The sequence below is a fragment of the Diplotaxodon limnothrissa genome, linkage group LG14, assembly GCF_057381915.1.
Source record: "Diplotaxodon limnothrissa isolate DT_005_m linkage group LG14, D_limnothrissa_male_GT1.1, whole genome shotgun sequence".
Classification (NCBI taxonomy): domain Eukaryota; kingdom Metazoa; phylum Chordata; class Actinopteri; order Cichliformes; family Cichlidae; genus Diplotaxodon; species Diplotaxodon limnothrissa.
Genome location: NC_140609.1, coordinates 13,043,358 through 13,058,267, shown reverse-complemented (window position 1 = coordinate 13,058,267; position 14,910 = coordinate 13,043,358). Strand labels below are relative to the sequence as shown.

At 40.0% G+C, this 14,910-nt stretch overlaps 2 pseudogenes; both read left to right on the top strand.

Annotated features, from left to right (window-relative positions):
• Positions 1-3,782: 3,782 nt before the first annotated feature.
• LOC146618551 (spastin pseudogene) lies at positions 3,783-5,024 on the top strand (annotated as a pseudogene).
• Positions 5,025-11,280: 6,256 nt separating this feature from the next.
• Positions 11,281-14,697, top strand: LOC146618550 (spastin pseudogene; annotated as a pseudogene).
• The last annotated feature ends 213 nt before the right edge of the window (positions 14,698-14,910 follow it).

Genomic DNA, 14,910 nt, shown 5'->3' with positions numbered 1-14,910 from the left:
CCCTTTGATCCCATTTAATCTCTTCCCTGTTGCACTTTGGCCTGTCAGTAACTACATTTGAATTTTGCAGCTCAAGCTTGCACATAAAGGCTGGATAAAAACGTTAATGCAATCAAAATGTACGCAGCCCTCGCTGGAAAACTGGGGATACAGTACAGTACATAAATGATGAAGCAAAGACAAAACATTAGTGTCATGGAAGAAGAAATAGTCAGTGCATCACGGGAAGCTCCCAGCAATAAAACCTGCATTTGTATTGACACATAAACCTTAATTTGTGAGCAATTTTCAGTGTATTTCAGTTAAATTAATGAGACAAATATAACAAAAGGGATTTTATACTTAGAAGAAGAATATGAAATTGAAATATTAAACTAAGAAAACTATAAATACTGCAGTTCTAGAGTTACAGATATACAATTAAGCTTTGCATATCAGTGCTGTATAACCCAGGGAATGTACTTTTTTTTTTTTTATAATTGAATAGTAATGGAAATCATGAACTGTTTTTCAGAGGTCATAGATCAAATGAGCAGTAGAGTTTTTCTCACAGAATGGTTCTTTCACATAGAAAGCAGTGTGTGCTGCAGGTTTAGCAAATGGCCCATCATTTGTATCTCCAGTGTCTGTTGAAGTGTACAGTATCTGTGTGTGTGCATGACCGTCGGTGCTCTCTGCTCACTCGGGTTCAGAGGTACAGGGAGGAGGCTCAGCAGGAGTAGAGGCAGCTGCTTCATCACAAACATGCCAGGTGCAGGCGGTAAAGGCCCTTTCTGTTTCCTCTCAACCCTCCTGCCAAAGCCATAGAACTCTGCCGAGGTGAACCAGACAACACAATATAGACATTTTTCCCTGTTCCTACATGGAAACACAAGATCAAACGGGCATTTTTTTTTGGCATAAATATGTATATCATATCGGACTCAGTTTGTTCCTGTTATTGTTTTTGCACTGTACTTGTCATCCATTCCAGTGAAACGATGCAGAAGGTTGTAGGTTGTGCAATAGTGCCATCTAGAGGTGAAGTAACATCACACTGCCCGTGCTCTTGTCTCGTCACGGTGTTTGCGTGTTTCTCCCTCTCTGCACACTCATGGGAATGTGCTGTCAGGCAGGACTCAGCGTTATATTCACAATATGTGGAAAATATATTGATATTGAATGTTCAAATATGAGGATATGTATAATGTATAGGTTGACTTTGCTCTACCTACACTTCTGGCAGAGCAGCAGTTGCAATGCGAACACATAATTAAACGGTGTATTTATAGGAACAGATTTCTTGCCTATGGCAGACAAAGTGATTTTAAACGTGTAAAAGGTTTCATTCACAGATGATTTATTACTATCACACCCTGGAGACTTTATAAAGAGCACTGCTGCAAAAGCAGCCTAAACAAACTTGTACAGTAGGTCACGCTGGTTTAGTTTTTCATCAAAATGCTTTTTTTCTTTTACTATTATTTTTGAAAACGTTACAGCACTGGTGGACATTTCCTACCAAATAAGAACTAGACACTACTGTTATGTAGTGGTTAATTGGAAAACTGTTTTATCACGAATTTCTTATTTAGAAATAATTAAAATTTTATTTGATGTTTTTTTTTTTTTTGGATGGATACTGTTATTGCAGTGATGCTGTAATTAAACTGTCTTCACCCCAGTAGAATAATTGCATGACTCCATCACTGAAGTGGAGGGTTTGCTTTGGAGGGGAAACGCACAGTGTCTCTTTAGTAGCATGGTGGTTGGATCCCACATTTGTTTCTTATGTAACATTGTAAATAGCTGCTAAGACAGCATATCTATTGGACAAGCACATATTATACATACTTTGCACGTGCAGTATTTAATAGAAAGCAGTGTGTGCTGCAGGTTTAGCAAATGGCCCATCATTTGTAAGCTCTGTCTGGACTATATCACTTTTTGAGGTCATCCTTCTTTCTGTCAGTCTGCCTTTTTATCGATGGCACAAACATATGTCACATCATGGAACACATGAGTGCTCCACAGCCAGCGCTGCTCAACACAGCAGGGAACTGTTCTTGCGTGGGTAAAGTCATAGGAGAGAATAGGTTTCAGAACGCAGCGGTGCTGTTATAAGCGAAGGGCTGATAAGTAATCAGACTTCTTTTCCCATAACCAGTTGAGTCGCCCCTTCTAGCCAATAGAAAGAATGCAGGATTAAAATATTTGTTCACTAGCTTCATTTTTTGACCTCTTTTGACAAGAGTACGGTATTTCCTGGAGCCTTTTGCATATGGATAAACCTAGTATCAGTATACAACTGATATGTGAATCCATTTATCAAAAAAGAACGCCTCTTCTTACTCTTTCTTACCCAAACAAAAACGGTTTGACAAATACATTTCTCCCTAAGCTGCCTTAAGTCTCCTTTATACCGACAACACAAAAACAACAACAACAACTTATAATATAAGCCTTAAGCATCACAGCTGACAAGTGTTTGTTGTGTCCAAATAACTGCAATAGTACCTGAACTGTGCAGAGCCACAACTCCCGGAGCAGTTGCTGCCACCTGTGTCACCATCACCCCGTAGCCAAACTTCTCGCAGCTGCTCACCTACAGAAAACACACAGAAATCTCATACCCCTAGAAATATTTCAGCCTTTCACTATCACAGTTTTTGGTTATCAGGTAAAAAATGAATGAGAGTTTGGAAAAAGGATGGAAAAGGTTTAGGTCAAATGTAGTACTAATGTATCATAAAGGGAGATGTGTAAGTAAATCTGGGATTCTGGAAAGGCACAACATAATGTAGTTAAACATGCTGTGGAGAATTTAAATTGTAAATTGATATTGGAGTGTGCAGGCCCTTCATTAATTACAACACAATGCCACAACTAAAAATAGACAAAATATAATTACATTCCATAATTAAAGTGTAATGCCAAACTAGAGAAGCAATTACAATGGTGCGTAAACAATGGCAGTAAATTAAGCCCACGGGGGATCAGCTAAGGTTTGCAGCAAGCCTGAGTGTTTGTGTGTTTACAATTTGAATCTTAGACTCAGACCCTGTGACAAGGTCTGTGAAAACCACGTTTTTATGCCTGAAATACTACAGTACTACACTCCCACCAGATGAGCTCATGCAGCCTGTCACGAACCGGGACATACAACCATGACAAAACAGGAGATGCACACACAATTTATTGTGTTATTAATTTAGATCAACTGTGCTAATATAGTATACCAAAATGAAAACAATAACTCAAATTTCAGATATTTGAGGTTGTGCTGAAAATAATGGTGCCAAATAAGGCAAGAAAAACATATTTTAAAGGTGAAATATAGAGGTAAAATCAAAAATAGTCAAGAACGGCCAATTATACCCTGGACCACAGAGGGTTAAATTTGAAAACGGTTTAAAAAAAAACATCCCCATTCTAAAATGTCATGTGACAATCTGATTCATGAAGAGTGATGATGTCACAAGGACATGTGATGATGTCACAAGGACATGTGATGATGTCACAAGCACATGCCTTTGAGCCTTTGAAGTTTTTCTATAAATAGGGGTCAGGAGCAGCAAGTTTTAGTCAGTTTGTTCGCAGCCTTCAAACGTTCGACCAGAGCTATATTTGAAAGTATTTGTAAACCTCTGTAACATCACGCTCCAAAGCCCTGTGACGTTTCTGTGTTCTGTGACGTTGTCCCAAAGAAAGACCTTTAAATGCGATAAATAGCCTAAACGTTTTCGTTTATGACTAGTTTACCGTGTTATGACTGTGAACAGGGGGGAAGTCGCGCAAGAGAAATGTCGACCAAAACAATTGCAAGTAAGCCAAAGTCAGTTCCTAAAAGTCAACCCGCAGGTGTTTCCACCACCATCAGACCCTCCACTTCTGTAAGACCTCCATTAAGAATAACTGATGCAAAGAAAACCGCTCGGGTGGGAAAAACTCAGAATGGAAGACCGGCAGCTGTGAAACAGCCCCCGAAGAGGGATATGAAAAAGAATGTGGACAGTAAACTGGTCAGCTTAATTACAAATGAAATTGTATACAGTGGAGCGACTGTGTCATTTGATGACATCGCAGGGCAGGATCTGGCAAAGCAAGCACTTCAAGAAATTGTCATCCTTCCTGCCTTAAGACCTGATCTCTTTACTGGTCTGAGAGCTCCTGCACGTGGCTTGCTTTTATTTGGCCCACCAGGAAATGGGAAGACCATGCTCGCCAAAGCAGTTGCTGCAGAGTCTAATGCAACATTCTTCAACATCAGTGCTGCTAGTTTGACCTCCAAATATGTGGGAGAAGGCGAGAAGCTCGTACGAGCACTCTTTGCAGTTGCAAGAGAGAGACAGCCCTCAGTAATCTTCATCGATGAAGTGGACGGCTTGCTCTGTCAAAGGAGGGAGGGGGAGCACGACGCCTCTCGCCGTTTAAAAACTGAGTTCCTCATTGAGTTTGACGGGTTGCAGTCAGGAAAGGATGACAGAGTACTTGTAATGGGAGCAACGAACAGGCCCCAGGAGCTCGATGAAGCAATATTAAGGCGCTTTGCAAAAAGAGTATATGTGACCTTACCCGATGAGAAGACAAGATTTACGCTGCTGAAAAATCTTTTGGGAACGCACGGGAGTCCACTGAGCCAAGACGAACTGTCCTGTCTTGCAAAAGTGACTGAAGGATATTCAGGGAGCGATTTGACAGCATTAGCCAAAGATGCTGCACTTGGCCCAATAAGAGAGTTGGCACCAGAACAAGTCCGTGTTATAGCTGCTGCTGAGGTGCGCAACATTAAGATGAAAGACTTTGAGGATTCTCTGAAGCAAATCAAACCAACTGTTAGTCCAGCAACTCTTAACATGTACACCAAATAGAACAAAGATTTTGGTGGTCCTTCTTCAATAAATCCAAATCCAGTCAGGCTGGATGAAACAGAGTGCAAAAATAAAGAGCTTCTTCAAGAGAAAGAGCAACAGGAAAAAGAAAAAAAACGTATTCTCCAGGACTTGGAGAGAAGAAATCTACAACTGAACAAATTAATACAATGAAGGACAGAACACCTGAACTGGAAGGAGAAGTATTGGAAAAACGACGTTCAAAGATGCAGCGTAGGATCAATGAAATGGCGAAAAAACACTCAGAGGTCATTAATGAGATGTTGTTGAACTCAGACAACTTGAAGTGTGAAAACGCTGAAATGCTTGCACAAAAGCAGCAACAAGAGAAAATAAATGAAGACCTGCAGCGTAAGCTTCAAGAAATCACAAGAAGAAATGAGCAGTTAGAAAAGATGCACAAGGAAAAACAACAGCAAAATACAGACAAGTGCAATCTATTAAAAGAAATGGAGCAAAGATGCCAGAAACTTGAGAAGGAAGTTGAAGAAACAACCGATCAGTTGAGAACCCTCATCCTAGAGAAAAAAGTGGTCGTGGAAAAGCTCATGGAAAAGAAGAAAAAACGTTTCCGCTTCTTCTGGAGGAGGGACACTCCTGCTTTTTCTACTCTTTCTATTTTTTCTACTGCTGACGTCACCTCGTCTCCCTCCACCTCTGTTCCATCTTAATTTTCACCTCTCCTCTCCCCTTCTCTCCTAACACTTCTTCCCTCTCTCCTTCATCTTTTTTCACCCCAACCAGTCCCGGCAGTTGACTGCCCCTCGTGAGCCTGGTTCTGCCGGAAGTTTCTGCCCGTTTAAAGGCAGTTTTTCTTCCCCACTGTCGCCTAGTGCTTGCTCAGAGGGGATTGTTGGGGTTTTCTCTTTTCTTTTTTTTCCCCTTCTTATTACCATTTTCCTTTATTTACCGATTTGTTTTGTTTACTTTTCTTTTACGTTGTTTCTTTATTTACTTGTTTAACTTTTTTTCAACTTATGTAATAAACTAATAAACCAATTGAATTTATCCTCTGCGTATTTTACATCTAATCTTTAAAGAATATTTCCAAAACATTTTCAAACATCACGATCTGTCTTTTGTTTGCTTGTTAAAACCCCGTAAATGGTGAAGTAAAAACCCTGTGATATGGTTTAAAACATCAAAATAGACTAAACAACTAGTCTAAAACTAAGAGACACAGGATAAAGTTGGTGTGAAGGTTTCAGTCTGTGAATGAATCTAAGCACCATCACCTTAACTTTAAATTCATCTCTGTTACCCTCTTTGTGACTGAACTCTGACCGTGAGCACCACAGCCACTGCGCACCAGTCACACACACTTTAAATCCATCACAGTAAACCAGTTAGTTTACCTCAGTTTGTTTTGCAGCACATTTCACAACATGCAAAAGCATAATGTGCCATGTACAGACTCAAAATCTGATTTAAAAACATGAGGACTGACCTGTAAGCTTTACATTTACAGTTTATCACATACCACTGAGCAGTTCTTACCTGTAATTCTAAGCCCTCTTCTTCCTTTTCTGGTTTAAAACATCAAATTAGACTAAACAACTAGTCTAAAACCAAGAGACACTTAAATATTAAGTTAAACCTCTGGGGTTGCCGGACGCGCCGGCGCGTCAAAATCACATGACCAATTTAAGACGACACAGCTACAAGATGCAGCGATTCAGAGGCTGTATCCCAATTCAGGGTCTGCAGCCTTAAAGGCCGCATTTTAAGGCCGATTACGTCACCATGCCAGTCTCCTATTGCCAGAGGCTGAAGTGTGTGTGCAGTCACCAGGTGATAATCTGATATCGTCTACTTCCCCACTGATGTTAAGTAATATGAAAAAAATAATGAATCCCACCTTAGGCCGAATGTGTGACTCTCTTCGTAGTGGAAGAGAGAATGAATCTTCCCATCCGAATTCACGGCAATCAGTCTGTCAATCAAATCCTGTGGAGTAAAATGAGAGGCTTTGAACAAGAATGCACCGGATAGGGTGCAAAACGAAAACTGTGTGGAAATTTACAATGGGTAAGGTGGAGAACGTATATCAGTCTCAGTGTGAGAGGGTTTATTTGAATGCGTTTGAAGTAAAACAAATGGGTGGGTGGTGTTTGGAGGCCAAATAAAAAGTGCAAACATGCCCTCAGATGGATGACAAAAAAAAACTGCAGTGTGTGGAAAAGAAGAAGAAGAAAAACACTTACAGGTATGGAGGTTGGCATCTCCCTCAGGGTGTATTCGCTTTTGTTGGCCAAAGACTGTCGGCCCAGCAGTTGCCACACCGACTGGGAAGAGGAGAGGAGGTTGACCAAGTACAGGAAGGACTGAAGAGGAAAGTAAATACAGCAGCTGTTAGAGAGAAAAAATGTATTTGCTTTTAAAGACCATTGTGAATGCATTTGTGCACGTCATGGATTGATCAAATCCTAACACATAATAATAATATAACACTATTCAACTACAAACACTACCGATAATATGACAAATAATATCTGTAGTATTCAAAGCAAAACAAAATGTAAAAAGAATTTATGATTGCAAAGATAAAACATGGTTTACCACACTCTCAAAACTGAATAAGACATATATTCTGAGCAGAGTGGTTGAGCAGAAACCTATTGCAGCCTGAAGAATATTAAACTACAGGAAAGCTCCCTGCATTTTTCACTGGGTCTGGTAGAACAGGGAAAACATATCATCAAAAGCATCAAAGGAAAAAAAGAGAGACACTTGCACAAACGAGCTACAACTTAGATTATATTAAACAGCTTCAAAGAAACGTAAAGAAAAAAACAAGATACGATGGATTTTTTTTTCTAAAATAGAAATATCTATACTTTCATGTGTCTTCTGATGTTTCTGTGCATGTGTGAACTTATCTTCATATGTACTACCAAACCTCCTACTGTACTTAGCACAGATTAAAGCAAAGACTCGAGTTAATTCACCAAAGTGCTGGTGTGTGTATATTTAGTTTTCCTTTGACCTCAGCATATATGTATAACCCACTGATAAGGCAGACTTTAAAGTCGCCTGTGGCAGGACACAGTTTACACATCACTGGCTGTCCGTATTCACTTGGCTAGTCTCTCTGAGAGAGATGACTTGGCTGCTGTCAGAGGCCAAGCATCAGACACACACAGACAGGCTCACGCTGGAGCTTGTTGAAGCTTTCCTGAGAGAAATTCTGCCAAAAACATAACTAAAAATGCAGTCTTATGAAAGTAAGGCTTATTTGCCCAGACACCCATAAACCAATCAGCAAAAAGCCTTTCTTGTTAACAAAATCACTATTGCCAGTTTCTTAAATATGAATATTCACAAGTGAATTTTCTACATGGCTGCTGGTATCACAGCAACACATGGACCACTATTCTGAGTCCTGGGTTAATAATAATTGGAATCAATTTAATTTTAATCAATTTAAACACCTTTGTAACCAGTGAGCTAAAAACATGATGGAAAAGCAAAACTTCTAAGAGATCTGTGTCTGTACTATTATGTAGATATCTAAAAATTGGGGCATTGTGGGCTCCAGGAAGTTTCTCCTTCTCCCTCTCTCTCACACACACACGCACGCACATACATACAATACCTTAATGCAACTCCTATCTGTGGGGTCAATGGGAGTTGGTTTGGGACGGACCACTCTGATGTCGTCACTGCTGCACTCAAGAACAGACCATAGCTCTAGTACCAGGGCCCGAATAAAGCCTGAGACAGAACACGGAGAAATTTGTTGTACCAAACATTTATTTGAAATAGCAGCAACTAAAATTATTAACAGTGCTTTAATAAATAAACGACTGACTTTGTTATTGTGTGCAATCTTTTAAAGAAATCTGTCTTTGCATTGCTGGCACCGTTTTGATTGGAGGATTTGAATCTCAGGAAGGAAGGAATTTATAATGCCACTCCCTTTGATCCCATTTAATCTCTTCCCTGTTGCACTTTGGCCTGTCAGTAACTACATTTGAATTTTGCAGCTCAAGCTTGCACATAAAGGCTGGATAAAAACGTTAATGCAATCAAAATGTACGCAGCCCTCGCTGGAAAACTGGGGATACAGTACAGTACATAAATGATGAAGCAAAGACAAAACATTAGTGTCATGGAAGAAGAAATAGTCAGTGCATCACGGGAAGCTCCCAGCAATAAAACCTGCATTTGTATTGACACATAAACCTTAATTTGTGAGCAATTTTCAGTGTATTTCAGTTAAATTAACGAGACAAATATAACAAAAGGGATTTTATACTTAGAAGAAGAATATGAAATTGAAATATTAAACTAAGAAAACTATAAATACTGCAGTTCTAGAGTTACAGATATACAATTAAGCTTTGCATATCAGTGCTGTATAACCCAGGGAATGTACTTTTTTTATATAATTGAATAGTAATGGAAATCATGAACTGTTTTTCAGAGGTCATAGATCAAATGAGCAGTAGAGTTTTTCTCACAGAATGGTTCTTTCACATAGAAAGCAGTGTGTGCTGCAGGTTTAGCAAATGGCCCATCATTTGTAAGCTCTGTCTGGACTATATCACTTTTTGAGGTCATCCTTCTTTCTGTCAGTCTGCCTTTTTATCGATGGCACAAACATATGTCACATCATGGAACACATGAGTGCTCCACAGCCAGCGCTGCTCAACACAGCAGGGAACTGTTCTTGCGTGGGTAAAGTCATAGGAGAGAATAGGTTTCAGAACGCAGCGGTGCTGTTATAAGCGAAGGGCTGATAAGTAATCAGACTTCTTTTCCCATAACCAGTTGAGTCGCCCCTTCTAGCCAATAGAAAGAATGCAGGATTAAAATATTTGTTCACTAGCTTCATTTTTTGACCTCTTTTGACAAGAGTACGGTATTTCCTGGAGCCTTTTGCATATGGATAAACCTAGTATCAGTATACAACTGATATGTGAATCCATTTATCAAAAAAGAACGCCTCTTCTTACTCTTTCTTACCCAAACAAAAACGGTTTGACAAATACATTTCTCCCTAAGCTGCCTTAAGTCTCCTTTATACCGACAACACAAAAACAACAACAACAACTTATAATATAAGCCTTAAGCATCACAGCTGACAAGTGTTTGTTGTGTCCAAATAACTGCAATAGTACCTGAACTGTGCAGAGCCACAACTCCCGGAGCAGTTGCTGCCACCTGTGTCACCATCACCCCGTAGCCAAACTTCTCGCAGCTGCTCACCTACAGAAAACACACAGAAATCTCATACCCCTAGAAATATTTCAGCCTTTCACTATCACAGTTTTTGGTTATCAGGTAAAAAATGAATGAGAGTTTGGAAAAAGGATGGAAAAGGTTTAGGTCAAATGTAGTACTAATGTATCATAAAGGGAGATGTGTAAGTAAATCTGGGATTCTGGAAAGGCACAACATAATGTAGTTAAACATGCTGTGGAGAATTTAAATTGTAAATTGATATTGGAGTGTGCAGGCCCTTCATTAATTACAACACAATGCCACAACTAAAAATAGACAAAATATAATTACATTCCATAATTAAAGTGTAATGCCAAACTAGAGAAGCAATTACAATGGTGCGTAAACAATGGCAGTAAATTAAGCCCACGGGGGATCAGCTAAGGTTTGCAGCAAGCCTGAGTGTTTGTGTGTTTACAATTTGAATCTTAGACTCAGACCCTGTGACAAGGTCTGTGAAAACCACGTTTTTATGCCTGAAATACTACAGTACTACACTCCCACCAGATGAGCTCATGCAGCCTGTCACGAACCGGGACATACAACCATGACAAAACAGGAGATGCACACACAATTTATTGTGTTATTAATTTAGATCAACTGTGCTAATATAGTATACCAAAATGAAAACAATAACTCAAATTTCAGATATTTGAGGTTGTGCTGAAAATAATGGTGCCAAATAAGGCAAGAAAAACATATTTTAAAGGTGAAATATAGAGGTAAAATCAAAAATAGTCAAGAACGGCCAATTATACCCTGGACCACAGAGGGTTAAATTTGAAAACGGTTTAAAAAAAAACATCCCCATTCTAAAATGTCATGTGACAATCTGATTCATGAAGAGTGATGATGTCACAAGGACATGTGATGATGTCACAAGGACATGTGATGATGTCACAAGCACATGCCTTTGAGCCTTTGAAGTTTTTCTATAAATAGGGGTCAGGAGCAGCAAGTTTTAGTCAGTTTGTTCGCAGCCTTCAAACGTTCGACCAGAGCTATATTTGAAAGTATTTGTAAACCTCTGTAACATCACGCTCCAAAGCCCTGTGACGTTTCTGTGTTCTGTGACGTTGTCCCAAAGAAAGACCTTTAAATGCGATAAATAGCCTAAACGTTTTCGTTTATGACTAGTTTACCGTGTTATGACTGTGAACAGGGGGGAAGTCGCGCAAGAGAAATGTCGACCAAAACAATTGCAAGTAAGCCAAAGTCAGTTCCTAAAAGTCAACCCGCAGGTGTTTCCACCACCATCAGACCCTCCACTTCTGTAAGACCTCCATTAAGAATAACTGATGCAAAGAAAACCGCTCGGGTGGGAAAAACTCAGAATGGAAGACCGGCAGCTGTGAAACAGCCCCCGAAGAGGGATATGAAAAAGAATGTGGACAGTAAACTGGTCAGCTTAATTACAAATGAAATTGTATACAGTGGAGCGACTGTGTCATTTGATGACATCGCAGGGCAGGATCTGGCAAAGCAAGCACTTCAAGAAATTGTCATCCTTCCTGCCTTAAGACCTGATCTCTTTACTGGTCTGAGAGCTCCTGCACGTGGCTTGCTTTTATTTGGCCCACCAGGAAATGGGAAGACCATGCTCGCCAAAGCAGTTGCTGCAGAGTCTAATGCAACATTCTTCAACATCAGTGCTGCTAGTTTGACCTCCAAATATGTGGGAGAAGGCGAGAAGCTCGTACGAGCACTCTTTGCAGTTGCAAGAGAGAGACAGCCCTCAGTAATCTTCATCGATGAAGTGGACGGCTTGCTCTGTCAAAGGAGGGAGGGGGAGCACGACGCCTCTCGCCGTTTAAAAACTGAGTTCCTCATTGAGTTTGACGGGTTGCAGTCAGGAAAGGATGACAGAGTACTTGTAATGGGAGCAACGAACAGGCCCCAGGAGCTCGATGAAGCAATATTAAGGCGCTTTGCAAAAAGAGTATATGTGACCTTACCCGATGAGAAGACAAGATTTACGCTGCTGAAAAATCTTTTGGGAACGCACGGGAGTCCACTGAGCCAAGACGAACTGTCCTGTCTTGCAAAAGTGACTGAAGGATATTCAGGGAGCGATTTGACAGCATTAGCCAAAGATGCTGCACTTGGCCCAATAAGAGAGTTGGCACCAGAACAAGTCCGTGTTATAGCTGCTGCTGAGGTGCGCAACATTAAGATGAAAGACTTTGAGGATTCTCTGAAGCAAATCAAACCAACTGTTAGTCCAGCAACTCTTAACATGTACACCAAATAGAACAAAGATTTTGGTGGTCCTTCTTCAATAAATCCAAATCCAGTCAGGCTGGATGAAACAGAGTGCAAAAATAAAGAGCTTCTTCAAGAGAAAGAGCAACAGGAAAAAGAAAAAAAAAGTATTCTCCAGGACTTGGAGAGAAGAAATCTACAACTGAACAAATTAATACAATGAAGGACAGAACACCTGAACTGGAAGGAGAAGTATTGGAAAAACGACGTTCAAAGATGCAGCGTAGGATCAATGAAATGGCGAAAAAACACTCAGAGGTCATTAATGAGATGTTGTTGAACTCAGACAACTTGAAGTGTGAAAACGCTGAAATGCTTGCACAAAAGCAGCAACAAGAGAAAATAAATGAAGACCTGCAGCGTAAGCTTCAAGAAATCACAAGAAGAAATGAGCAGTTAGAAAAGATGCACAAGGAAAAACAACAGCAAAATACAGACAAGTGCAATCTATTAAAAGAAATGGAGCAAAGATGCCAGAAACTTGAGAAGGAAGTTGAAGAAACAACCGATCAGTTGAGAACCCTCATCCTAGAGAAAAAAGTGGTCGTGGAAAAGCTCATGGAAAAGAAGAAAAAACGTTTCCGCTTCTTCTGGAGGAGGGACACTCCTGCTTTTTCTACTTTTTCTATTTTTTCTACTGCTGACGTCACCTCGTCTCCCTCCACCTCTGTTCCATCTTAATTTTCACCTCTCCTCTCCCCTTCTCTCCTAACACTTCTTCCCTCTCTCCTTCATCTTTTTTCACCCCAACCAGTCCCGGCAGTTGACTGCCCCTCGTGAGCCTGGTTCTGCCGGAAGTTTCTGCCCGTTTAAAGGCAGTTTTTCTTCCCCACTGTCGCCTAGTGCTTGCTCAGAGGGGATTGTTGGGGTTTTCTCTTTTCTTTTTTTTTCCCTTCTTATTACCATTTTCCTTTATTTACCGATTTGTTTTGTTTACTTTTCTTTTATGTTGTTTCTTTATTTACTTGTTTAACTTTTTTTCAACTTATGTAATAAACTAATAAACCAATTGAATTTATCCTCTGCGTATTTTACATCTAATCTTTAAAGAATATTTCCAAAACATTTTCAAACATCACGATCTGTCTTTTGTTTGCTTGTTAAAACCCCGTAAATGGTGGAGTAAAAACCCTGTGATATGGTTTAAAACATCAAAATAGACTAAACAACTAGTCTAAAACTAAGAGACACAGGATAAAGTTGGTGTGAAGGTTTCAGTCTGTGAATGAATCTAAGCACCATCACCTTAACTTTAAATTCATCTCTGTTACCCTCTTTGTGACTGAACTCTGACCGTGAGCACCACAGCCACTGCGCACCAGTCACACGCACTTTAAATCCATCACAGTAAACCAGTTAGTTTACCTCAGTTTGTTTTGCAGCACATTTCACAACATGCAAAAGCATAATGTGCCATGTACAGACTCAAAATCTGATTTAAAAACATGAGGACTGACCTGTAAGCTTTACATTTACAGTTTATCACATACCACTGAGCAGTTCTTACCTGTAATTCTAAGCCCTCTTCTTCCTTTTCTGGTTTAAAACATCAAATTAGACTAAACAACTAGTCTAAAACCAAGAGACACTTAAATATTAAGTTAAACCTCTGGGGTTGCCGGACGCGCCGGCGCGTCAAAATCACATGACCAATTTAAGACGACACAGCTACAAGATGCAGCGATTCAGAGGCTGTATCCCAATTCAGGGTCTGCAGCCTTAAAGGCCGCATTTTAAGGCCGATTACGTCACCATGCCAGTCTCCTATTGCCAGAGGCTGAAGTGTGTGTGCAGTCACCAGGTGATAATCTGATATCGTCTACTTCCCCACTGATGTTAAGTAATATGAAAAAAATAATGAATCCCACCTTAGGCCGAATGTGTGACTCTCTTCGTAGTGGAAGAGAGAATGAATCTTCCCATCCGAATTCACGGCAATCAGTCTGTCAATCAAATCCTGTGGAGTAAAATGAGAGGCTTTGAACAAGAATGCACCGGATAGGGTGCAAAACGAAAACTGTGTGGAAATTTACAATGGGTAAGGTGGAGAACGTATATCAGTCTCAGTGTGAGAGGGTTTATTTGAATGCGTTTGAAGTAAAACAAATGGGTGGGTGGTGTTTGGAGGCCAAATAAAAAGTGCAAACATGCCCTCAGATGGATGACAAAAAAAAACTGCAGTGTGTGGAAAAGAAGAAGAAGAAAAACACTTACAGGTATGGAGGTTGGCATCTCCCTCAGGGTGTATTCGCTTTTGTTGGCCAAAGACTGTCGGCCCAGCAGTTGCCACACCGACTGGGAAGAGGAGAGGAGGTTGACCAAGTACAGGAAGGACTGAAGAGGAAAGTAAATACAGCAGCTGTTAGAGAGAAAAAATGTATTTGCTTTTAAAGACCATTGTGAATGCATTTGTGCACGTCATGGATTGATCAAATCCTAACACATAATAATAATATAACACTATTCAACTACAAACACTACCGATAATATGACAAATAATATCTGTAGTATTCAAAGCAAAACAAAATGTAAAAAGAATTTATGATTGCAA